General features: G+C 42.4%; 48 non-coding genes across 48 annotated transcripts; all 48 read right to left on the reverse strand.

Annotated features, from left to right (window-relative positions):
• Window positions 1–309: 309 nt before the first annotated feature.
• TRNAV-UAC (transfer RNA valine (anticodon UAC)) lies at window positions 310–382 on the reverse strand. The gene has a single exon. It is a non-coding gene; the product is annotated as a tRNA-Val (tRNA).
• A 202-nt stretch (window positions 383–584) lies between these two features.
• Window positions 585–657, reverse strand: TRNAV-GAC (transfer RNA valine (anticodon GAC)). The gene has a single exon. It is a non-coding gene; the product is annotated as a tRNA-Val (tRNA).
• Window positions 658–1,136: 479 nt separating this feature from the next.
• TRNAV-AAC (transfer RNA valine (anticodon AAC)) lies at window positions 1,137–1,209 on the reverse strand. The gene has a single exon. It is a non-coding gene; the product is annotated as a tRNA-Val (tRNA).
• A 754-nt stretch (window positions 1,210–1,963) lies between these two features.
• On the reverse strand, window positions 1,964–2,036 carry TRNAV-AAC (transfer RNA valine (anticodon AAC)). Its single transcript has one exon. It is a non-coding gene; the product is annotated as a tRNA-Val (tRNA).
• A 65-nt stretch (window positions 2,037–2,101) lies between these two features.
• TRNAV-GAC (transfer RNA valine (anticodon GAC)) lies at window positions 2,102–2,174 on the reverse strand. The gene has a single exon. It is a non-coding gene; the product is annotated as a tRNA-Val (tRNA).
• Window positions 2,175–2,653: 479 nt separating this feature from the next.
• Window positions 2,654–2,726, reverse strand: TRNAV-UAC (transfer RNA valine (anticodon UAC)). The gene has a single exon. It is a non-coding gene; the product is annotated as a tRNA-Val (tRNA).
• A 616-nt stretch (window positions 2,727–3,342) lies between these two features.
• Window positions 3,343–3,415, reverse strand: TRNAV-GAC (transfer RNA valine (anticodon GAC)). Its single transcript has one exon. It is a non-coding gene; the product is annotated as a tRNA-Val (tRNA).
• Window positions 3,416–4,170: 755 nt separating this feature from the next.
• Window positions 4,171–4,243, reverse strand: TRNAV-AAC (transfer RNA valine (anticodon AAC)). The gene has a single exon. It is a non-coding gene; the product is annotated as a tRNA-Val (tRNA).
• A 65-nt stretch (window positions 4,244–4,308) lies between these two features.
• TRNAV-GAC (transfer RNA valine (anticodon GAC)) lies at window positions 4,309–4,381 on the reverse strand. Its single transcript has one exon. It is a non-coding gene; the product is annotated as a tRNA-Val (tRNA).
• Window positions 4,382–4,722: 341 nt separating this feature from the next.
• TRNAG-ACC (transfer RNA glycine (anticodon ACC)) lies at window positions 4,723–4,795 on the reverse strand. Its single transcript has one exon. It is a non-coding gene; the product is annotated as a tRNA-Gly (tRNA).
• A 65-nt stretch (window positions 4,796–4,860) lies between these two features.
• TRNAV-UAC (transfer RNA valine (anticodon UAC)) lies at window positions 4,861–4,933 on the reverse strand. The gene has a single exon. It is a non-coding gene; the product is annotated as a tRNA-Val (tRNA).
• Window positions 4,934–6,235: 1,302 nt separating this feature from the next.
• On the reverse strand, window positions 6,236–6,308 carry TRNAV-UAC (transfer RNA valine (anticodon UAC)). Its single transcript has one exon. It is a non-coding gene; the product is annotated as a tRNA-Val (tRNA).
• Window positions 6,309–7,471: 1,163 nt separating this feature from the next.
• TRNAV-UAC (transfer RNA valine (anticodon UAC)) lies at window positions 7,472–7,544 on the reverse strand. The gene has a single exon. It is a non-coding gene; the product is annotated as a tRNA-Val (tRNA).
• Window positions 7,545–7,883: 339 nt separating this feature from the next.
• TRNAV-UAC (transfer RNA valine (anticodon UAC)) lies at window positions 7,884–7,956 on the reverse strand. The gene has a single exon. It is a non-coding gene; the product is annotated as a tRNA-Val (tRNA).
• Window positions 7,957–8,158: 202 nt separating this feature from the next.
• TRNAV-GAC (transfer RNA valine (anticodon GAC)) lies at window positions 8,159–8,231 on the reverse strand. The gene has a single exon. It is a non-coding gene; the product is annotated as a tRNA-Val (tRNA).
• A 479-nt stretch (window positions 8,232–8,710) lies between these two features.
• On the reverse strand, window positions 8,711–8,783 carry TRNAV-AAC (transfer RNA valine (anticodon AAC)). The gene has a single exon. It is a non-coding gene; the product is annotated as a tRNA-Val (tRNA).
• A 202-nt stretch (window positions 8,784–8,985) lies between these two features.
• On the reverse strand, window positions 8,986–9,058 carry TRNAV-AAC (transfer RNA valine (anticodon AAC)). The gene has a single exon. It is a non-coding gene; the product is annotated as a tRNA-Val (tRNA).
• Window positions 9,059–9,533: 475 nt separating this feature from the next.
• On the reverse strand, window positions 9,534–9,606 carry TRNAV-UAC (transfer RNA valine (anticodon UAC)). The gene has a single exon. It is a non-coding gene; the product is annotated as a tRNA-Val (tRNA).
• A 614-nt stretch (window positions 9,607–10,220) lies between these two features.
• On the reverse strand, window positions 10,221–10,293 carry TRNAV-UAC (transfer RNA valine (anticodon UAC)). Its single transcript has one exon. It is a non-coding gene; the product is annotated as a tRNA-Val (tRNA).
• Window positions 10,294–10,770: 477 nt separating this feature from the next.
• On the reverse strand, window positions 10,771–10,843 carry TRNAV-UAC (transfer RNA valine (anticodon UAC)). The gene has a single exon. It is a non-coding gene; the product is annotated as a tRNA-Val (tRNA).
• Window positions 10,844–11,045: 202 nt separating this feature from the next.
• Window positions 11,046–11,118, reverse strand: TRNAV-UAC (transfer RNA valine (anticodon UAC)). Its single transcript has one exon. It is a non-coding gene; the product is annotated as a tRNA-Val (tRNA).
• Window positions 11,119–11,734: 616 nt separating this feature from the next.
• On the reverse strand, window positions 11,735–11,807 carry TRNAV-UAC (transfer RNA valine (anticodon UAC)). The gene has a single exon. It is a non-coding gene; the product is annotated as a tRNA-Val (tRNA).
• A 340-nt stretch (window positions 11,808–12,147) lies between these two features.
• TRNAV-GAC (transfer RNA valine (anticodon GAC)) lies at window positions 12,148–12,220 on the reverse strand. Its single transcript has one exon. It is a non-coding gene; the product is annotated as a tRNA-Val (tRNA).
• A 479-nt stretch (window positions 12,221–12,699) lies between these two features.
• Window positions 12,700–12,772, reverse strand: TRNAV-UAC (transfer RNA valine (anticodon UAC)). Its single transcript has one exon. It is a non-coding gene; the product is annotated as a tRNA-Val (tRNA).
• A 754-nt stretch (window positions 12,773–13,526) lies between these two features.
• TRNAV-AAC (transfer RNA valine (anticodon AAC)) lies at window positions 13,527–13,599 on the reverse strand. Its single transcript has one exon. It is a non-coding gene; the product is annotated as a tRNA-Val (tRNA).
• Window positions 13,600–13,664: 65 nt separating this feature from the next.
• TRNAF-AAA (transfer RNA phenylalanine (anticodon AAA)) lies at window positions 13,665–13,737 on the reverse strand. Its single transcript has one exon. It is a non-coding gene; the product is annotated as a tRNA-Phe (tRNA).
• A 203-nt stretch (window positions 13,738–13,940) lies between these two features.
• TRNAV-AAC (transfer RNA valine (anticodon AAC)) lies at window positions 13,941–14,013 on the reverse strand. Its single transcript has one exon. It is a non-coding gene; the product is annotated as a tRNA-Val (tRNA).
• A 65-nt stretch (window positions 14,014–14,078) lies between these two features.
• TRNAV-GAC (transfer RNA valine (anticodon GAC)) lies at window positions 14,079–14,151 on the reverse strand. Its single transcript has one exon. It is a non-coding gene; the product is annotated as a tRNA-Val (tRNA).
• Window positions 14,152–14,768: 617 nt separating this feature from the next.
• On the reverse strand, window positions 14,769–14,841 carry TRNAV-AAC (transfer RNA valine (anticodon AAC)). Its single transcript has one exon. It is a non-coding gene; the product is annotated as a tRNA-Val (tRNA).
• Window positions 14,842–14,906: 65 nt separating this feature from the next.
• On the reverse strand, window positions 14,907–14,979 carry TRNAV-GAC (transfer RNA valine (anticodon GAC)). Its single transcript has one exon. It is a non-coding gene; the product is annotated as a tRNA-Val (tRNA).
• A 617-nt stretch (window positions 14,980–15,596) lies between these two features.
• Window positions 15,597–15,669, reverse strand: TRNAV-AAC (transfer RNA valine (anticodon AAC)). Its single transcript has one exon. It is a non-coding gene; the product is annotated as a tRNA-Val (tRNA).
• Window positions 15,670–15,734: 65 nt separating this feature from the next.
• TRNAF-AAA (transfer RNA phenylalanine (anticodon AAA)) lies at window positions 15,735–15,807 on the reverse strand. Its single transcript has one exon. It is a non-coding gene; the product is annotated as a tRNA-Phe (tRNA).
• Window positions 15,808–16,010: 203 nt separating this feature from the next.
• On the reverse strand, window positions 16,011–16,083 carry TRNAV-AAC (transfer RNA valine (anticodon AAC)). Its single transcript has one exon. It is a non-coding gene; the product is annotated as a tRNA-Val (tRNA).
• A 65-nt stretch (window positions 16,084–16,148) lies between these two features.
• Window positions 16,149–16,221, reverse strand: TRNAV-GAC (transfer RNA valine (anticodon GAC)). Its single transcript has one exon. It is a non-coding gene; the product is annotated as a tRNA-Val (tRNA).
• Window positions 16,222–16,838: 617 nt separating this feature from the next.
• Window positions 16,839–16,911, reverse strand: TRNAV-AAC (transfer RNA valine (anticodon AAC)). The gene has a single exon. It is a non-coding gene; the product is annotated as a tRNA-Val (tRNA).
• Window positions 16,912–16,976: 65 nt separating this feature from the next.
• Window positions 16,977–17,049, reverse strand: TRNAV-GAC (transfer RNA valine (anticodon GAC)). The gene has a single exon. It is a non-coding gene; the product is annotated as a tRNA-Val (tRNA).
• A 479-nt stretch (window positions 17,050–17,528) lies between these two features.
• TRNAV-UAC (transfer RNA valine (anticodon UAC)) lies at window positions 17,529–17,601 on the reverse strand. The gene has a single exon. It is a non-coding gene; the product is annotated as a tRNA-Val (tRNA).
• A 616-nt stretch (window positions 17,602–18,217) lies between these two features.
• Window positions 18,218–18,290, reverse strand: TRNAV-GAC (transfer RNA valine (anticodon GAC)). Its single transcript has one exon. It is a non-coding gene; the product is annotated as a tRNA-Val (tRNA).
• Window positions 18,291–18,907: 617 nt separating this feature from the next.
• Window positions 18,908–18,980, reverse strand: TRNAV-AAC (transfer RNA valine (anticodon AAC)). The gene has a single exon. It is a non-coding gene; the product is annotated as a tRNA-Val (tRNA).
• A 65-nt stretch (window positions 18,981–19,045) lies between these two features.
• TRNAV-GAC (transfer RNA valine (anticodon GAC)) lies at window positions 19,046–19,118 on the reverse strand. Its single transcript has one exon. It is a non-coding gene; the product is annotated as a tRNA-Val (tRNA).
• A 479-nt stretch (window positions 19,119–19,597) lies between these two features.
• On the reverse strand, window positions 19,598–19,670 carry TRNAV-UAC (transfer RNA valine (anticodon UAC)). The gene has a single exon. It is a non-coding gene; the product is annotated as a tRNA-Val (tRNA).
• A 754-nt stretch (window positions 19,671–20,424) lies between these two features.
• On the reverse strand, window positions 20,425–20,497 carry TRNAV-AAC (transfer RNA valine (anticodon AAC)). Its single transcript has one exon. It is a non-coding gene; the product is annotated as a tRNA-Val (tRNA).
• Window positions 20,498–20,562: 65 nt separating this feature from the next.
• TRNAF-AAA (transfer RNA phenylalanine (anticodon AAA)) lies at window positions 20,563–20,635 on the reverse strand. The gene has a single exon. It is a non-coding gene; the product is annotated as a tRNA-Phe (tRNA).
• Window positions 20,636–20,838: 203 nt separating this feature from the next.
• TRNAV-AAC (transfer RNA valine (anticodon AAC)) lies at window positions 20,839–20,911 on the reverse strand. Its single transcript has one exon. It is a non-coding gene; the product is annotated as a tRNA-Val (tRNA).
• A 65-nt stretch (window positions 20,912–20,976) lies between these two features.
• On the reverse strand, window positions 20,977–21,049 carry TRNAV-GAC (transfer RNA valine (anticodon GAC)). Its single transcript has one exon. It is a non-coding gene; the product is annotated as a tRNA-Val (tRNA).
• Window positions 21,050–21,666: 617 nt separating this feature from the next.
• On the reverse strand, window positions 21,667–21,739 carry TRNAV-AAC (transfer RNA valine (anticodon AAC)). Its single transcript has one exon. It is a non-coding gene; the product is annotated as a tRNA-Val (tRNA).
• Window positions 21,740–21,804: 65 nt separating this feature from the next.
• TRNAV-GAC (transfer RNA valine (anticodon GAC)) lies at window positions 21,805–21,877 on the reverse strand. Its single transcript has one exon. It is a non-coding gene; the product is annotated as a tRNA-Val (tRNA).
• A 479-nt stretch (window positions 21,878–22,356) lies between these two features.
• Window positions 22,357–22,429, reverse strand: TRNAV-UAC (transfer RNA valine (anticodon UAC)). Its single transcript has one exon. It is a non-coding gene; the product is annotated as a tRNA-Val (tRNA).
• Between the last annotated feature and the right edge of the window lie 281 nt (window positions 22,430–22,710).

Below are 22,710 nucleotides of genomic sequence, written 5' to 3' on the forward strand. Positions count from 1 at the left end.
CTTATTACTATGTCTATCACGATGGTCAAAACATGTATCCATCAGGGCTCGAACCTGACACCTTCCGCGTGTAAAGCGGACGTGATAACCACTACACCATAGATACTTGGTTATTGTGAGTTTTCGAAGAGATCTAGCTAATTACTATGTCTAATCACGATGGTCAAAACATGTATCTATCAGGGCACGAACCTGGGACCTTCCGCGTGTTAGTCGGACGTGATAACCACTACACCATAGATACTTGGTTATCGTGAGTTTTCGAAGAGATTTACCTTATTATTATGTCTAATCACGATGGTCAAAACATGTATCTACCAGGGCTCGAACCTGGGAACTTCCGCGTGTAAAGCGGACGTGATAACCACTACACCATAGATACGTGTTAATTTAAGTTTTCGAAGAGATCTAGCTTATTACTATGTCTAATCACTATGGTCGAAACATGTATCTATCAGGGCTCGAACCTGAGACCTTCCGCGTGTTAAGCGGACGTGATAACTACTACACCATAGATACTTGGTTATTGTGAGCTTTCGAAGAGATCTACCTTATTATTATGTCTAATCACGATTGTCAAACCATGTATCTACCAGGGCTCGAACCTGGGACCTTCCGCGTGTCAGGCGGACGTGATAACCACCACACCATAGATACGTGTTAATATAAAGTTTTCGAAGAGATCCAGCTTATTACTATGTCTAATCACGATGGTCAAAACATGTATCTATCAGGGCTCAGACCTGACACCTTTCGCGTGTTAGGCGGACGTGATAACCACCACACCATAGATACGTGTAAATATAAAGTTTTCGAAGAGATCCAGCTTATCACTATGTCTAATCACGATGGTCAAAACATGTATCTATCAGGGCTCGAACCTGACACCTTTCGCGTGTTAGGCGGACGTGATAACCACTACACCATAGATACTTGGCTAATGGGAATTTTCGAAGAGATCTACCTTATTATTATGTCTAATCACGATGGTCAAAACATATCCCAACCAGCTCTCAAACCTGGGACCTTCAGCGTGTTAGGCAGACGTGATAACCACTACACCATAGATACGTGTTAATATAAAGTTTTCTAAGAGATCCAGCTTATAACTATGTCTAATCACGATGGTCAAAACATGTATCTATCAGGGCTCGAACCTGGGACCTTCCGCGTGTTAGGCGGACGTGATAACCACTACACCATAGATACTTGTTAATTTAAGTTTTCGAAGAGATCTAGCTTATTACTATGTCTAATCACAATAGTCAAAACATGTATCTATCAGGGCTCGAACCTGACACCATCCGCGTGTTAGGCGCACGTGATAACCACTACACCATAGATACGTGTTAATATAAAGTTTTCGAAGAGATCCAGCTTATTACTATGTCTAATCACGATGGTCAAAACATGTATCTATCAGGGCTCAGACCTGACACCTTTCGCGTGTTAGGCGGACGTGATAACCACCACACCATAGATACGTGTTAATATAAAGTTTTCGAAGAGATCCAGCTTATTACTATGTCTAATCACGATGGTCAAAACATGTATCTATCAGGGCTCAGACCTGACACCTTTCGCGTGTTAGGCGGACGTGATAACCACCACACCATAGATACGTGTAAATATAAAGTTTTCGAAGAGATCCAGCTTATCACTATGTCTAATCACGATGGTCAAAACATGTATCTATCAGGGCTCGAACCTGACACCTTTCGCGTGTTAGGCGGACGTGATAACCACTACACCATAGATACTTGGCTAATGGGAGTTTTCGAAGAGATCTACCTTATTATTATGTCTAATCACGATGGTCAAAACATATCCCAACCAGCTCTCAAACCTGGGACCTTCAGCGTGTTAGGCAGACGTGATAACCACTACACCATAGATACGTGTTAATAGAAAGTTTTCTAAGAGATCCAGCTTATAACTATGTCTAATCACGATGGTCAAAACATGTATCTATCAGGGCTCGAACCTGGGACCTTCCGCGTGTTAGGCGGACGTGATAACCACTACACCATAGATACTTGGTTATTGTGAGCTTTCGAAGAGATCTACCTTATTATTATGTCTAATCACGATTGTCAAACCATGTATCTACCAGGGCTCGAACCTGGGACCTTCCGCGTGTCAGGCGGACGTGATAACCACTACACTATAGATACGTGTTAATATAAAGTTTTCGAAGAGATCCAGCTTATTACTATGTCTAATCACGATGGTCAAAACATGTATCTATCAGGGCTCAGACCTGACACCTTTCGCGTGTTAGGCGGACGTGATAACCACCACACCATAGATACGTGTAAATATAAAGTTTTCGAAGAGATCCAGCTTATCACTATGTCTAATCACGATGGTCAAAACATGTATCTATCAGGGCTCGAACCTGACACCTTTCGCGTGTTAGGCGGACGTGATAACCACTACACCATAGATACTTGGCTATTGTGAGTTTTCGAAGAGATCTAGCTTATTACTATGTCTAATCACGATGGTCAAAACATGTATCTATCAGGGCACGAACCTGAGACCTTCCGCGTGTTAGGCGGACGTGATAACTACTACACCATAGATACTTGGTTATTGTGAGTTTTCGAAGAGATCTACCTTATTATTATGTCTAATCACGATGGTCAAAACATGTATCTACCAGGGCTCGAACCTGGGACCTTCCGCGTGTAAAGCGGACGTGATAACCACTACACCATAGATACGTGTTAATTTAAGTTTTCGAAGAGATCTAGCTTATTACTATGTCTAATCACGATGGTCAAAACATGTATCCATCAGGGCTCGAACCTGACACCTTCCGCGTGTAAAGCGGACGTGATAACCACTACACCATAGATACTTGGTTATTGTGAGTTTTCGAAGAGATCTAGCTTATTACTATGTCTAATCACGATGGTCAAAACATGTATCTATCAGGGCTCGAACCTGACACCTTCCGCGTGTAAAGCGGACGTGATAACCACTACACCATCGATACTTGGTTATTGTGAGTTTTCAAAGAGATCTAGCTTATTACTATGTCTAATCACGATGGTCAAAACATGTGTCTATCAGGGCTCGAACCTGACACCTTCCGCGTGTTAGGCGGACGTGATAACCACTACACCATAGATGATTGGCTATTGTGAGTTTTCGAAGAGATCTAGCTTATTACTATGTCTAATCACGATGGTCAAAACATGTATCCATCAGGGCTCGAACCTGACACCTTCCGCGTGTAAATCGGACGTGATAACCACTACACCATAGATACTTGGTTATTGTGAGTTTTCGAAGAGATCTAGCTTATTACTATGTCTAATCACGATTGTCAAACCATGTATCTACCAGGGCTCGAACCTGGGACCTTCCGCGTGTCAGGCGGACGTGATAACCACTACACCATAGATACGTGTTAATATAAAGTTTTCGAAGAGATCCAGCTTATTACTATGTCTAATCACGATGGTCAAAACATGTATCTATCAGGGCTCAGACCTGACACCTTTCGCGTGTTAGGCGGACGTGATAACCACCACACCATAGATACGTGTTAATATAAAGTTTTCGAAGAGATCCAGCTTATTACTATGTCTAATCACGATGGTCAAAACATGTATCTATCAGGGCTCAGACCTGACACCTTTCGCGTGTTAGGCGGACGTGATAACCACCACACCATAGATACGTGTAAATATAAAGTTTTCGAAGAGATCCAGCTTATCACTATGTCTAATCACGATGGTCAAAACATGTATCTATCAGGGCTCGAACCTGACACCTTCCGCGTGTTAGGCGGACGTGATAACCACTACACCATCGATACTTGGTTATTGTGAGTTTTCAAAGAGATCTAGCTTATTACTATGTCTAATCACGATGGTCAAAACATGTGTCTATCAGGGCTCGAACCTGACACCTTCCGCGTGTTAGGCGGACGTGATAACCACTACACCATAGATACTTGGCTAATGGGAGTTTTCGAAGAGATCTACCTTATTATTATGTCTAATCACGATGGTCAAAACATATCCCAACCAGCTCTCAAACCTGGGACCTTCAGCGTGTTAGGCAGACGTGATAACCACTACACCATAGATACGTGATAATAGAAAGTTTTCTAAGAGATCCAGCTTATAACTATGTCTAATCACGATGGTCAAAACATGTATCTATCAGGGCTCGAACCTGGGACCTTCCGCGTGTTAGGCGGACGTGATAACCACTACACCATAGATACTTGGTTATTGTGAGCTTTCGAAGAGATCTACCTTATTATTATGTCTAATCACGATTGTCAAACCATGTATCTACCAGGGCTCGAACCTGGGACCTTCCGCGTGTCAGGCGGACGTGATAACCACTACACCATAGATACGTGTTAATATAAAGTTTTCGAAGAGATCCAGCTTATTACTATGTCTAATCACGATGGTCAAAACATGTATCTATCAGGGCTCAGACCTGACACCTTTCGCGTGTTAGGCGGACGTGATAACCACCACACCATAGATACGTGTAAATATAAAGTTTTCGAAGAGATCCAGCTTATCACTATGTCTAATCACGATGGTCAAAACATGTATCTATCAGGGCTCGAACCTGACACCTTTCGCGTGTTAGGCGGACGTGATAACCACTAAACCATAGATACTTGGCTATTGTGAGTTTTCGAAGAGATCTAGCTTATTACTATGTCTAATCACGATGGTCAAAACATGTATCTATCAGGGCACGAACCTGAGACCTTCCGCGTGGTAGGCGGACGTGATAACTACTACACCATAGATACTTGGTTATTGTGAGTTTTCGAAGAGATCTACCTTATTATTATGTCTAATCACGATGGTCAAAACATGTATCTACCAGGGCTCGAACCTGGGACCTTCCGCGTGTAAAGCGGACGTGATAACCACTACACCATAGATACGTGTTAATTTAAGTTTTCGAAGAGATCTAGCTTATTACTATGTCTAATCACGATGGTCAAAACATGTATCCATCAGGGCTCGAACCTGACACCTTCCGCGTGTAAAGCGGACGTGATAACCACTACACCATAGATACTTGGTTATTGTGAGTTTTCGAAGAGATCTAGCTTATTACTATGTCTAATCACGATGGTCAAAACATGTATCTATCAGGGCTCGAACCTGACACCTTCCGCGTGTAAAGCGGACGTGATAACCACTACACCATCGATACTTGGTTATTGTGAGTTTTCAAAGAGATCTAGCTTATTACTATGTCTAATCACGATGGTCAAAACATGTGTCTATCAGGGCTCGAACCTGACACCTTCCGCGTGTTAGGCGGACGTGATAACCACTACACCATAGATGATTGGCTATTGTGAGTTTTCGAAGAGATCTAGCTTATTACTATGTCTAATCACGATGGTCAAAACATGTATCCATCAGGGCTCGAACCTGACACCTTCCGCGTGTAAAGCGGACGTGATAACCACTACACCATCGATACTTGGTTATTGTGAGTTTTCAAAGAGATCTAGCTTATTACTATGTCTAATCACGATGGTCAAAACATGTATCTATCAGGGCTCGAACCTGACACCTTCCGCGTGTTAGGCGGACGTGATAACCACTACACCATAGATGATTAGCTATTGTGAGTTTTCGAAGAGATCTAGCTTATTACTATGTCTAATCACGATGGTCAAAACATGTATCTATCAGGGCTCGAACCTGGGTCCTTCCGCGTGTTAGGCGGACGTGATAACTACTACACCATAGATACGTGTTAATTTAAGTTTTCGAAGAGATCTAGCTTTTACTATGTCTAATCACGATGGTCAAAACATGTATCTATCAGGGCTCGAACCTGGGACCTTCCGCGTGTTAGGCGGACGTGATAACTACTACACCATAGATACGTGTTAATTTAAGTTTTCGAAGAGATCTAGCTTATTACTATGTCTAATCACGATGGTCAAAACATGTATCTATCAGGGCACGAACCTGAGACCTTCCGCGTGTTAGGCGGACGTGATAACTACTACACCATAGATCCGTGTTAATTTAAGTTTTCGAAGAGATCTAGCTTATAACTATGTCTAATCACGATGGTCAAAACATGTATCTATCAGGGCACGAACCTGGGACCTTCCGCGTGTTAGTCGGACGTGATAACCACTACACCATAGATACTTGGTTATTGTGAGTTTTCGAAGAGATCTACCTTATTATTATGTCTAATCACGATGGTCAAAACATGTATCTACCAGGGCTCGAACCTGGGACCTTCCGCGTGTAAAGCGGACGTGATAACCACTACACCATAGATACGTGTTAATTTAAGTTTTCGAAGAGATCTAGCTTATTACTATGTCTATCACGATGGTCAAAACATGTGTCTATCAGGGCTCGAACCTGACACCTTCCGCGTGTTAGGCGGACGTGATAACCACTACACCATAGATGATTGGCTATTGTGAGTTTTCGAAGAGATCTAGCTTATTACTATGTCTAATCACGATGGTCAAAACATGTATCCATCAGGGCTCGAACCTGACACCTTCCGCGTGTAAAGCGGACGTGATAACCACTACACCATAGATACTTGGTTATTGTGAGTTTTCGAAGAGATCTAGCTTATTACTATGTCTAATCACGATGGTCAAAACATGTATCTATCAGGGCTCGAACCTGACACCTTCCGCGTGTAAAGCGGACGTGATAACCACTACACCATCGATACTTGGTTATTGTGAGTTTTCAAAGAGATCTAGCTTATTACTATGTCTAATCACGATGGTCAAAACATGTGTCTATCAGGGCTCGAACCTGACACCTTCCGCGTGTTAGGCGGACGTGATAACCACTACACCATAGATGATTGGCTATTGTGAGTTTTCGAAGAGATCTAGCTTATTACTATGTCTAATCACGATGGTCAAAACATGTATCTATCAGGGCTCGAACCTGGGACCTTCCGCGTGTTAGGCGGACGTGATAACTACTACACCATAGATACGTGTTAATTTAAGTTTTCGAAGAGATCTAGCTTTTACTATGTCTAATCACGATGGTCAAAACATGTATCTATCAGGGCTCGAACCTGGGACCTTCCGCGTGTTAGGCGGACGTGATAACTACTACACCATAGATACGTGTTAATTTAAGTTTTCGAAGAGATCTAGCTTATTACTATGTCTAATCACGATGGTCAAAACATGTATCTATCAGGGCACGAACCTGAGACCTTCCGCGTGTTAGGCGGACGTGATAACTACTACACCATAGATACGTGTTAATTTAAGTTTTCGAAGAGATCTAGCTTATAACTATGTCTAATCACGATGGTCAAAACATGTATCTATCAGGGCACGAACCTGGGACCTTCCGCGTGTTAGTCGGACGTGATAACCACTACACCATAGATACTTGGTTATTGTGAGTTTTCGAAGAGATCTACCTTATTATTATGTCTAATCACGATGGTCAAAACATGTATCTACCAGGGCTCGAACCTGGGACCTTCCGCGTGTAAAGCGGACGTGATAACCACTACACCATAGATACGTGTTAATTTAAGTTTTCGAAGAGATCTAGCTTATTACTATGTCTATCACGATGGTCAAAACATGTATCCATCAGGGCTCGAACCTGACACCTTCCGCGTGTAAAGCGGACGTGATAACCACTACACCATAGATACTTGGTTATTGTGAGTTTTCGAAGAGATCTAGCTAATTACTATGTCTAATCACGATGGTCAAAACATGTATCTATCAGGGCACGAACCTGGGACCTTCCGCGTGTTAGTCGGACGTGATAACCACTACACCATAGATACTTGGTTATCGTGAGTTTTCGAAGAGATTTACCTTATTATTATGTCTAATCACGATGGTCAAAACATGTATCTACCAGGGCTCGAACCTGGGAACTTCCGCGTGTAAAGCGGACGTGATAACCACTACACCATAGATACGTGTTAATTTAAGTTTTCGAAGAGATCTAGCTTATTACTATGTCTAATCACTATGGTCGAAACATGTATCTATCAGGGCTCGAACCTGAGACCTTCCGCGTGTTAAGCGGACGTGATAACTACTACACCATAGATACTTGGTTATTGTGAGCTTTCGAAGAGATCTACCTTATTATTATGTCTAATCACGATTGTCAAACCATGTATCTACCAGGGCTCGAACCTGGGACCTTCCGCGTGTCAGGCGGACGTGATAACCACCACACCATAGATACGTGTTAATATAAAGTTTTCGAAGAGATCCAGCTTATTACTATGTCTAATCACGATGGTCAAAACATGTATCTATCAGGGCTCAGACCTGACACCTTTCGCGTGTTAGGCGGACGTGATAACCACCACACCATAGATACGTGTAAATATAAAGTTTTCGAAGAGATCCAGCTTATCACTATGTCTAATCACGATGGTCAAAACATGTATCTATCAGGGCTCGAACCTGACACCTTTCGCGTGTTAGGCGGACGTGATAACCACTACACCATAGATACTTGGCTAATGGGAATTTTCGAAGAGATCTACCTTATTATTATGTCTAATCACGATGGTCAAAACATATCCCAACCAGCTCTCAAACCTGGGACCTTCAGCGTGTTAGGCAGACGTGATAACCACTACACCATAGATACGTGTTAATATAAAGTTTTCTAAGAGATCCAGCTTATAACTATGTCTAATCACGATGGTCAAAACATGTATCTATCAGGGCTCGAACCTGGGACCTTCCGCGTGTTAGGCGGACGTGATAACCACTACACCATAGATACTTGTTAATTTAAGTTTTCGAAGAGATCTAGCTTATTACTATGTCTAATCACAATAGTCAAAACATGTATCTATCAGGGCTCGAACCTGACACCATCCGCGTGTTAGGCGCACGTGATAACCACTACACCATAGATACTAGGTTATTGTGAGTTTTCGAAGAGATCTACCTTATTATTATGTCTAATCACGATGGTCAAAACATGTATCTACCAGGGCTCGAACCTGGGACCTTCCGCGTGTTAGGCGGACGTGATAACTACTACACCATAGATACGTGTTAATTTAAGTTTTCGAAGAGATCTAGCTTTTACTATGTCTAATCACGATGGTCAAAACATGTATCTATCAGGGCTCGAACCTGGGACCTTCCGCGTGTTAGGCGGACGTGATAACTACTACACCATAGATACGTGTTAATTTAAGTTTTCGAAGAGATCTAGCTTATTACTATGTCTAATCACGATGGTCAAAACATGTATCTATCAGGGCACGAACCTGAGACCTTCCGCGTGTTAGGCGGACGTGATAACTACTACACCATAGATACGTGTTAATTTAAGTTTTCGAAGAGATCTAGCTTATAACTATGTCTAATCACGATGGTCAAAACATGTATCTATCAGGGCACGAACCTGGGACCTTCCGCGTGTTAGTCGGACGTGATAACCACTACACCATAGATACTTGGTTATTGTGAGTTTTCGAAGAGATCTACCTTATTATTATGTCTAATCACGATGGTCAAAACATGTATCTACCAGGGCTCGAACCTGGGACCTTCCGCGTGTAAAGCGGACGTGATAACCACTACACCATAGATACGTGTTAATTTAAGTTTTCGAAGAGATCTAGCTTATTACTATGTCTATCACGATGGTCAAAACATGTATCCATCAGGGCTCGAACCTGACACCTTCCGCGTGTAAAGCGGACGTGATAACCACTACACCATAGATACTTGGTTATTGTGAGTTTTCGAAGAGATCTAGCTTATTACTATGTCTAATCACGATGGTCAAAACATGTATCTATCAGGGCTCGAACCTGACACCTTCCGCGTGTTTGGCGGACGTGATAACCACTACACCATAGATACTTGGCTATTGTGAGTTTTCGAAGAGATCTAGCTTATTACTATGTCTAATCACGATGGTCAAAACATGTATGTATCAGGGCTCGAACCTGGGACCTTCCGCGTGTTAGGCGGACGTGATAACCACTACACCATAGATACTTCTTAATTTAAGTTTTCGAAGAGATCTAGCTTATTACTATGTGTAATCACGATGGTCAAAACATGTATCTATCAGGGCACGAACCTGAGACCTTCCGCGTGTTAGGCGGACATGATAACTACTACACCATAGATACTTGCTTATTGTGAGTTTTCGAAGAGATCTACCTTATTATTATGTCTAATCACGATGGTCAAAACATGTATCTACCAGGGCTCGAACCTGGGACCTTCCGCGTGTAAAGCGGACGTGATAACCACTACACCATAGATACGTGTTAATTTAAGTTTTCGAAGAGATCTAGCTTATTACTATGTCTAATCACGATGGTCAAAACATGTATCCATCAGGGCTCGAACCTGACACCTTCCACGTGTAAAGCGGACGTGATAACCACTACACCATAGATACTTGGCTATTGTGAGTTTTCGAAGAGATCTAGCTTATTACTATGTCTAATCACGATGGTCAAAACATGTATCTATCAGGGCACGAAACTGAGACCTTCCGCGTGTTAGGCGGACGTGATAACTACTACACCATAGATACGTGTTAATTTAAGTTTTCGAAGAGATCTAGCTTATAACTATGTCTAATCACGATGGTCAAAACATGTATCTATCAGGGCACGAACCTGGGACCTTCCGCGTGTTAGTCGGACGTGATAACCACTACACCATAGATACTTGGTTATTGCGAGTTTTCGAAGAGATCTACCTTATTATTATGTCTAATCACGATGGTCAAAACATGTATCTACCAGGGCTCGAACCTGGGACCTTCCGCGTGTAAAGCGGACGTGATAACCACTACACCATAGATACGTGTTAATTTAAGTTTTCGAAGAGATCTAGCTTATTACTATGTCTAATCACGATGGTCAAAACATGTATCTATCAGGGCACGAACCTGGGACCTTCCGCGTGTTAGTCGGACGTGATAACCACTACACCATAGATACTTGGTTATTGTGAGTTTTCGAAGAGATCTACCTTATTATTATGTCTAATCACGATGGTCAAAACATGTATCTACCAGGGCTCGAACCTGGGTACTTCCGCGTGTAAAGCGGACGTGATAACCACTACACCATAGATACGTGTTAATTTAAGTTTTCGAAGAGATCTAGCTTATTACTATGTCTAATCACAATGGTCGAAACATGTATCTATCAGGGCTCGAACCTGAGACCTTCCGCGTGTTAAGCGGACGTGATAACCACCACACCATAGATACGTGTTAATATAAATTTTTCGAAGAGATCCAGCTTATTACTATGTCTAATCACGATGGTCAAAACATGTATCTATCAGGGCTCAGACCTGACACCTTTCGCGTGTTAGGCGGACGTGATAACCACCACACCATAGATACGTGTAAATATAAAGTTTTCGAAGAGATCCAGCTTATCACTATGTCTAATCACGATGGTCAAAACATGTATCTATCAGGGCTCGAACCTGACACCTTTCGCGTGTTAGGCGGACGTGATAACCACTACACCATAGATACTTGGCTATTGTGAGTTTTCGAAGAGATCTAGCTTATTACTATGTCTAATCACGATGGTCAAAACATGTATCTATCAGGGCACGAACCTGAGACCTTCCGCGTGTTAGGCGGACGTGATAACTACTACACCATAGATACTTGGTTATTGTGAGTTTTCGAAGAGATCTACCTTATTATTATGTCTAATCACGATGGTCAAAACATGTATCTACCAGGGCTCGAACCTGGGACCTTCCGCGTGTAAAGCGGACGTGATAACCACTACACCATAGATACGTGTTAATTTAAGTTTTCGAAGAGATCTAGCTTATTACTATGTCTAATCACGATGGTCAAAACATGTATCCATCAGGGCTCGAACCTGACACCTTCCGCGTGTAAAGCGGACGTGATAACCACTACACCATAGATACTTGGTTATTGTGAGTTTTCGAAGAGATCTAGCTTATTACTATGTCTAATCACGATGGTCAAAACATGTATCTATCAGGGCTCGAACCTGACACCTTCCGCGTGTAAAGCGGACGTGATAACCACTACACCATCGATACTTGGTTATTGTGAGTTTTCAAAGAGATCTACCTTATTATTATGTCTAATCACGATTGTCAAACCATGTATCTACCAGGGCTCGAACCTGGGACCTTCCGCGTGTCAGGCGGACGTGATAACCACCACACCATAGATACGTGTTAATATAAATTTTTCGAAGAGATCCAGCTTATTACTATGTCTAATCACGATGGTCAAAACATGTATCTATCAGGGCTCAGACCTGACACCTTTCGCGTGTTAGGCGGACGTGATAACCACCACACCATAGATACGTGTAAATATAAAGTTTTCGAAGAGATCCAGCTAATCACTATGTCTAATCACGATGGTCAAAACATGTATCTATCAGGGCTCGAACCTGACACCTTTCGCGTGTTAGGCGGACGTGATAACCACTACACCATAGATACTTGGCTATTGTGAGTTTTCGAAGAGATCTAGCTTATTACTATGTCTAATCACGATGGTCAAAACATGTATCTATCAGGGCACGAACCTGAGACCTTCCGCGTGTTAGGCGGACGTGATAACTACTACACCATAGATACTTGGTTATTATGAGTTTTCGAAGAGATCTACCTTATTATTATGTCTAATCACGATGGTCAAAACATGTATCTACCAGGGCTCGAACCTGGGACCTTCCGCGTGTAAAGCGGACGTGATAACCACTACACCATAGATACGTGTTAATTTAAGTTTTCGAAGAGATCTAGCTTATTACTATGTCTAATCACGATGGTCAAAACATGTATCCATCAGGGCTCGAACCTGACACCTTCCGCGTGTAAAGCGGACGTGATAACCACTACACCATAGATACTTGGTTATTGTGAGTTTTCGAAGAGATCTAGCTTATTACTATGTCTAATCACGATGGTCAAAACATGTATCTATCAGGGCTCGAACCTGACACCTTCCGCGTGTAAAGCGGACGTGATAACCACTACACCATCGATACTTGGTTATTGTGAGTTTTCAAAGAGATCTAGCTTATTACTATGTCTAATCACGATGGTCAAAACATGTGTCTATCAGGGCTCGAACCTGACACCTTCCGCGTGTTAGGCGGACGTGATAACCACTACACCATAGATGATTGGCTATTGTGAGTTTTCGAAGAGATCTAGCTTATTACTATGTCTAATCACGATGGTCAAAACATGTATCCATCAGGGCTCGAACCTGACACCTTCCGCGTGTAAAGCGGACGTGATAACCACTACACCATAGATACTTGGTTATTGTGAGTTTTCGAAGAGATCTAGCTTATTACTATGTCTAATCACGATGGTCAAAACATGTATCTATCAGGGCTCGAACCTGACACCTTCCGCGTGTAAAGCGGACGTGATAACCACTACACCATCGATACTTGGTTATTGTGAGTTTTCAAAGAGATCTAGCTTATTACTATGTCTAATCACGATGGTCAAAACATGTATCTATCAGGGCTCGAACCTGACACCTTCCGCTTGTTAGGCGGACGTGATAACCACTACACCATAGATACGTGTAAATATAAAGTTTTCGAAGAGATCCAGCTTATCACTATGTCTAATCACGATGGTCAAAACATGTATCTATCAGGGCTCGAACCTGACACCTTTCGCGTTTTAGGCGGACGTGATAACCACTACACCATAGATACTTGGCTAATGGGAGTTTTCGAAGAGATCTACCTTATTATTATGTCTAATCACGATGGTCAAAACATATCCCAACCAGCTCTCAAACCTGGGATCTTCAGCGTGTTAGGCAGACGTGATAACCACTACACCATAGATACGTGTTAATAGAAAGTTTTCTAAGAGATCCAGCTTATAACTATGTCTAATCACGATGGTCAAAACATGTATCTATCAGGGCTCGAACCTGGGACCTTCCGCGTGTTAGGCGGACGTGATAACCACTACACCATAGATACTTGGTTATTGTGAGCTTTCGAAGAGATCTACCTTATTATTATGTCTAATCACGATTGTCAAACCATGTATCTACCAGGGCTCGAACCTGGGACCTTCCGCGTGTCAGGCGGACGTGATAACCACTACACCATAGATACGTGTTAATATAAAGTTTTCGAAGAGATCCAGCTTATTACTATGTCTAATCACGATGGTCAAAACATGTATCTATCAGGGCTCAGACCTGACACCTTTCGCGTGTTAGGCGGACGTGATAACCACCACACCATAGATACGTGTTAATATAAAGTTTTCGAAGAGATCCAGCTTATTACTATGTCTAATCACGATGGTCAAAACATGTATCTATCAGGGCTCAGACCTGACACCTTTCGCGTGTTAGGCGGACGTGATAACCACCACACCATAGATACGTGTAAATATAAAGTTTTCGAAGAGATCCAGCTTATCACTATGTCTAATCACGATGGTCAAAACATGTATCTATCAGGGCTCGAACCTGACACCTTTCGCGTGTTAGGCGGACGTGATAACCACTACACCATAGATACTTGGCTAATGGAAGTTTTCGAAGAGATCTACCTTATTATTATGTCTAATCACGATGGTCAAAACATATCCCAACCAGCTCTCAAACCTGGGACCTTCAGCGTGTTAGGCAGACGTGATAACCACTACACCATAGATACGTGTTAATAGAAAGTTTTCTAAGAGATCCAGCTTATAACTATGTCTAATCACGATGGTCAAAACATGTATCTATCAGGGCTCGAACCTGGGACCTTCCGCGTGTTAGGCGGACGTGATAACCACTACACCATAGATACTTGGTTATTGTGAGCTTTCGAAGAGATCTACCTTATTATTATGTCTAATCACGATTGTCAAACCATGTATCTACCAGGGCTCGAACCTGGGACCTTCCGCGTGTCAGGCGGACGTGATAACCACTACACCATAGATACGTGTTAATATAAAGTTTTCGAAGAGATCCAGCTTATTACTATGTCTAATCACGATGGTCAAAACATGTATCTATCAGGGCTCAGACCTGACACCTTTCGCGTGTTAGGCGGACGTGATAACCACCACACCATAGATACGTGTAAATATAAAGTTTTCGAAGAGATCCAGCTTATCACTATGTCTAATCACGATGGTCAAAACATGTATCTATCAGGGCTCGAACCTGACACCTTTCGCGTTTTAGGCGGACGTGATAACCACTACACCATAGATGATTGGCTATTGTGAGTTTTCGAAGAGATCTAGCTTATTACTATGTCTAATCACGATGGTCAAAACATGTATCCATCAGGGCTCGAACCTGACACCTTCCGCGTGTAAAGCGGACGTGATAACCACTACACCATAGATACTTGGTTATTGTGAGTTTTCGAAGAGATCTAGCTTATTACTATGTCTAATCACGATGGTCAAAACATGTATCTATCAGGGCTCGAACCTGACACCTTCCGCGTGTAAAGCGGACGTGATAACCACTACACCATCGATACTTGGTTATTGTGAGTTTTCAAAGAGATCTAGCTTATTACTATGTCTAATCACGATGGTCAAAACATGTATCTATCAGGGCTCGAACCTGACACCTTCCGCTTGTTAGGCGGACGTGATAACCACTACACCATAGATACGTGTAAATATAAAGTTTTCGAAGAGATCCAGCTTATCACTATGTCTAATCACGATGGTCAAAACATGTATCTATCAGGGCTCGAACCTGACACCTTTCGCGTTTTAGGCGGACGTGATAACCACTACACCATAGATACTTGGCTAATGGGAGTTTTCGAAGAGATCTACCTTATTATTATGTCTAATCACGATGGTCAAAACATATCCCAACCAGCTCTCAAACCTGGGATCTTCAGCGTGTTAGGCAGACGTGATAACCACTACACCATAGATACGTGTTAATAGAAAGTTTTCTAAGAGATCCAGCTTATAACTATGTCTAATCACGATGGTCAAAACATGTATCTATCAGGGCTCGAACCTGGGACCTTCCGCGTGTTAGGCGGACGTGATAACCACTACACCATAGATACTTGGTTATTGTGAGCTTTCGAAGAGATCTACCTTATTATTATGTCTAATCACGATTGTCAAACCATGTATCTACCAGGGCTCGAACCTGGGACCTTCCGCGTGTCAGGCGGACGTGATAACCACTACACCATAGATACGTGTTAATATAAAGTTTTCGAAGAGATCCAGCTTATTACTATGTCTAATCACGATGGTCAAAACATGTATCTATCAGGGCTCAGACCTGACACCTTTCGCGTGTTAGGCGGACGTGATAACCACCACACCATAGATACGTGTTAATATAAAGTTTTCGAAGAGATCCAGCTTATTACTATGTCTAATCACGATGGTCAAAACATGTATCTATCAGGGCTCAGACCTGACACCTTTCGCGTGTTAGGCGGACGTGATAACCACCACACCATAGATACGTGTAAATATAAAGTTTTCGAAGAGATCCAGCTTATCACTATGTCTAATCACGATGGTCAAAACATGTATCTATCAGGGCTCGAACCTGACACCTTTCGCGTGTTAGGCGGACGTGATAACCACTACACCATAGATACTTGGCTAATGGAAGTTTTCGAAGAGATCTACCTTATTATTATGTCTAATCACGATGGTCAAAACATATCCCAACCAGCTCTCAAACCTGGGACCTTCAGCGTGTTAGGCAGACGTGATAACCACTACACCATAGATACGTGTTAATAGAAAGTTTTCTAAGAGATCCAGCTTATAACTATGTCTAATCACGATGGTCAAAACATGTATCTATCAGGGCTCGAACCTGGGACCTTCCGCGTGTTAGGCGGACGTGATAACCACTACACCATAGATACTTGGTTATTGTGAGCTTTCGAAGAGATCTACCTTATTATTATGTCTAATCACGATTGTCAAACCATGTATCTACCAGGGCTCGAACCTGGGACCTTCCGCGTGTCAGGCGGACGTGATAACCACTACACCATAGATACGTGTTAATATAAAGTTTTCGAAGAGATCCAGCTTATTACTATGTCTAATCACGATGGTCAAAACATGTATCTATCAGGGCTCAGACCTGACACCTTTCGCGTGTTAGGCGGACGTGATAACCACCACACCATAGATACGTGTAAATATAAAGTTTTCGAAGAGATCCAGCTTATCACTATGTCTAATCACGATGGTCAAAACATGTATCTATCAGGGCTCGAACCTGACACCTTTCGCGTGTTAGGCGGACGTGATAACCACTACACCATAGATACTTGGCTATTGTGAGTTTTCGAAGAGATCTAGCTTATTACTATGTCTAATCACGATGGTCAAAACATGTATCTATCAGGGCACGAACCTGAGACCTTCCGCGTGTTAGGCGGACGTGATAACTACTACACCATAGATACTTGGTTATTGTGAGTTTTCGAAGAGATCTACCTTATTATTATGTCTAATCACGATGGTCAAAACATGTATCTACCAGGGCTCGAACCTGGGACCTTCCGCGTGTAAAGCGGACGTGATAACCACTACACCATAGATACGTGTTAATTTAAGTTTTCGAAGAGATCTAGCTTATTACTATGTCTAATCACGATGGTCAAAACATGTATCCATCAGGGCTCGAACCTGACACCTTCCGCGTGTAAAGCGGACGTGATAACCACTACACCATAGATACTTGGTTATTGTGAGTTTTCGAAGAGATCTAGCTTATTACTATGTCTAATCACGATGGTCAAAACATGTATCTATCAGGGCTCGAACCTGACACCTTCCGCGTGTAAAGCGGACGTGATAACCACTACACCATCGATACTTGGTTATTGTGAGTTTTCAAAGAGATCTAGCTTATTACTATGTCTAATCACGATGGTCAAAACATGTGTCTATCAGGGCTCGAACCTGACACCTTCCGCGTGTTAGGCGGACGTGATAACCACTACACCATAGATGATTGGCTATTGTGAGTTTTCGAAGAGATCTAGCTTATTACTATGTCTAATCACGATGGTCAAAACATGTATCCATCAGGGCTCGAACCTGACACCTTCCGCGTGTAAATCGGACGTGATAACCACTACACCATAGATACTTGGTTATTGTGAGTTTTCGAAGAGATCTAGCTTATTACTATGTCTAATCACGATTGTCAAACCATGTATCTACCAGGGCTCGAACCTGGGACCTTCCGCGTGTCAGGCGGACGTGATAACCACTACACCATAGATACGTGTTAATATAAAGTTTTCGAAGAGATCCAGCTTATTACTATGTCTAATCACGATGGTCAAAACATGTATCTATCAGGGCTCAGACCTGACACCTTTCGCGTGTTAGGCGGACGTGATAACCACCACACCATAGATACGTGTTAATATAAAGTTTTCGAAGAGATCCAGCTTATTACTATGTCTAATCACGATGGTCAAAACATGTATCTATCAGGGCTCAGACCTGACACCTTTCGCGTGTTAGGCGGACGTGATAACCACCACACCATAGATACGTGTAAATATAAAGTTTTCGAAGAGATCCAGCTTATCACTATGTCTAATCACGATGGTCAAAACATGTATCTATCAGGGCTCGAACCTGACACCTTTCGCGTGTTAGGCGGACGTGATAACCACTACACCATAGATACTTGGCTAATGGGAGTTTTCGAAGAGATCTACCTTATTATTATAACTAATCACGATGGTCAAAACATATCCCAACCAGCTCTCAAACCTGGGACCTTCAGCGTGTTAGGCAGACGTGATAACCACTACACCATAGATACGTGTTAATAGAAAGTTTTCTAAGAGATCCAGCTTATAACTATGTCTAATCACGATGGTCAAAACATGTATCTATCAGGGCTCGAACCTGGGACCTTCCGCGTGTTAGGCGGACGTGATAACCACTACACCATAGATACTTGGTTATTGTGAGCTTTCGAAGAGATCTACCTTATTATTATGTCTAATCACGATTGTCAAACCATGTATCTACCAGGGCTCGAACCTGGGACCTTCCGCGTGTCAGGCGGACGTGATAACCACTACACCATAGATACGTGTTAATATAAAGTTTTCGAAGAGATCCAGCTTATTACTATGTCTAATCACGATGGTCAAAACATGTATCTATCAGGGCTCAGACCTGACACCTTTCGCGTGTTAGGCGGACGTGATAACCACCACACCATAGATACGTGTAAATATAAAGTTTTCGAAGAGATCCAGCTTATCACTATGTCTAATCACGATGGTCAAAACATGTATCTATCAGGGCTCGAACCTGACACCTTTCGCGTGTTAGGCGGACGTGATAACCACTACACCATAGATACTTGGCTATTGTGAGTTTTCGAAGAGATCTAGCTTATTACTATGTCTAATCACGATGGTCAAAACATGTATCTATCAGGGCACGAACCTGAGACCTTCCGCGTGTTAGGCGGACGTGATAACTACTACACCATAGATACTTGGTTATTGTGAGTTTTCGAAGAGATCTACCTTATTATTATGTCTAATCACGATGGTCAAAACATGTATCTACCAGGGCTCGAACCTGGGACCTTCCGCGTGTAAAGCGGACGTGATAACCACTACACCATAGATACGTGTTAATTTAAATTTTCGAAGAGATCTAGCTTATTACTATGTCTAATCACGATGGTCAAAACATGTATCCATCAGGGCTCGAACCTGACACCTTCCGCGTGTAAAGCGGACGTGATAACCACTACACCATAGATACTTGGTTATTGTGAGTTTTCGAAGAGATCTAGCTTATTACTATGTCTAATCACGATGGTCAAAACATGTATCTATCAGGGCTCGAACCTGACACCTTCCGCGTGTAAAGCGGACGTGATAACCACTACACCATCGATACTTGGTTATTGTGAGTTTTCAAAGAGATCTAGCTTATTACTATGTCTAATCACGATGGTCAAAACATGTGTCTATCAGGGCTCGAACCTGACACCTTCCGCGTGTTAGGCGGACGTGATAACCACTACACCATAGATGATTGGCTATTGTGAGTTTTCGAAGAGATCTAGCTTATTACTATGTCTAATCACGATGGTCAAAACATGTATCCATCAGGGCTCGAACCTGACACCTTCCGCGTGTAAAGCGGACGTGATAACCACTACACCATAGATACTTGGTTATTGTGAGTTTTCGAAGAGATCTAGCTTATTACTATGTCTAATCACGATGGTCAAAACATGTATCTATCAGGGCTCGAACCTGACACCTTCCGCGTGTAAAGCGGACGTGATAACCACTACACCATCGATACTTGGTTATTGTGAGTTTTCAAAGAGATCTAGCTTATTACTATGTCTAATCACGATGGTCAAAACATGTATCTATCAGGGCTCGAACCTGACACCTTCCGCTTGTTAGGCGGACGTGATAACCACTACACCATAGATACGTGTAAATATAAAGTTTTCGAAGAGATCCAGCTTATCACTATGTCTAATCACGATGGTCAAAACATGTATCTATCAGGGCTCGAACCTGACACCTTTCGCGTTTTAGGCGGACGTGATAACCACTACACCATAGATACTTGGCTAATGGGAGTTTTCGAAGAGATCTACCTTATTATTATGTCTAATCACGATGGTCAAAACATATCCCAACCAGCTCTCAAACCTGGGATCTTCAGCGTGTTAGGCAGACGTGATAACCACTACACCATAGATACGTGTTAATAGAAAGTTTTCTAAGAGATCCAGCTTATAACTATGTCTAATCACGATGGTCAAAACATGTATCTATCAGGGCTCGAACCTGGGACCTTCCGCGTGTTAGGCGGACGTGATAACCACTACACCATAGATACTTGGTTATTGTGAGCTTTCGAAGAGATCTACCTTATTATTATGTCTAATCACGATTGTCAAACCATGTATCTACCAGGGCTCGAACCTGGGACCTTCCGCGTGTCAGGCGGACGTGATAACCACTACACCATAGATACGTGTTAATATAAAGTTTTCGAAGAGATCCAGCTTATTACTATGTCTAATCACGATGGTCAAAACATGTATCTATCAGGGCTCAGACCTGACACCTTTCGCGTGTTAGGCGGACGTGATAACCACCACACCATAGATACGTGTTAATATAAAGTTTTCGAAGAGATCCAGCTTATTACTATGTCTAATCACGATGGTCAAAACATGTATCTATCAGGGCTCAGACCTGACACCTTTCGCGTGTTAGGCGGACGTGATAACCACCACACCATAGATACGTGTAAATATAAAGTTTTCGAAGAGATCCAGCTTATCACTATGTCTAATCACGATGGTCAAAACATGTATCTATCAGGGCTCGAACCTGACACCTTTCGCGTGTTAGGCGGACGTGATAACCACTACACCATAGATACTTGGCTAATGGGAGTTTTCGAAGAGATCTACCTTATTATTATGTCTAATCACGATGGTCAAAACATATCCCAACCAGCTCTCAAACCTGGGACCTTCAGCGTGTTAGGCAGACGTGATAACCACTACACCATAGATACGTGTTAATAGAAAGTTTTCTAAGAGATCCAGCTTATAACTATGTCTAATCACGATGGTCAAAACATGTATCTATCAGGGCTCGAACCTGGGACCTTCCGCGTGTTAGGCGGACGTGATAACCACTACACCATAGATACTTGGTTATTGTGAGCTTTCGAAGAGATCTACCTTATTATTATGTCTAATCACGATTGTCAAACCATGTATCTACCAGGGCTCGAACCTGGGACCTTCCGCGTGTCAGGCGGACGTGATAACCACTACACCATAGATACGTGTTAATATAAAGTTTTCGAAGAGATCCAGCTTATTACTATGTCTAATCACGATGGTCAAAACATGTATCTATCAGGGCTCAGACCTGACACCTTTCGCGTGTTAGGCGGACGTGATAACCACCACACCATAGATACGTGTAAATATAAAGTTTTCGAAGAGATCCAGCTTATCACTATGTCTAATCACGATGGTCAAAACATGTATCTATCAGGGCTCGAACCTGACACCTTTCGCGTGTTAGGCGGACGTGATAACCACTACACCATAGATACTTGGCTATTGTGAGTTTTCGAAGAGATCTAGCTTATTACTATGTCTAATCACGATGGTCAAAACATGTATCTATCAGGGCACGAACCTGAGACCTTCCGCGTGTTAGGCGGACGTGATAACTACTACACCATAGATACTTGGTTATTGTGAGTTTTCGAAGAGATCTACCTTATTATTATGTCTAATCACGATGGTCAAAACATGTATCTACCAGGGCTCGAACCTGGGACCTTCCGCGTGTAAAGCGGACGTGATAACCACTACACCATAGATACGTGTTAATTTAAGTTTTCGAAGAGATCTAGCTTATTACTATGTCTAATCACGATGGTCAAAACATGTATCCATCAGGGCTCGAACCTGACACCTTCCGCGTGTAAAGCGGACGTGATAACCACTACACCATAGATACTTGGTTATTGTGAGTTTTCGAAGAGATCTAGCTTATTACTATGTCTAATCACGATGGTCAAAACATGTATCTATCAGGGCTCGAACCTGACACCTTCCGCGTGTAAAGCGGACGTGATAACCACTACACCATCGATACTTGGTT

Source organism: Phalangium opilio, unplaced genomic scaffold (genome assembly GCF_054372755.1).
Source record: "Phalangium opilio isolate 3A_F unplaced genomic scaffold, DU_Popi_V2 ptg000094l_1, whole genome shotgun sequence".
Classification (NCBI taxonomy): domain Eukaryota; kingdom Metazoa; phylum Arthropoda; class Arachnida; order Opiliones; family Phalangiidae; genus Phalangium; species Phalangium opilio.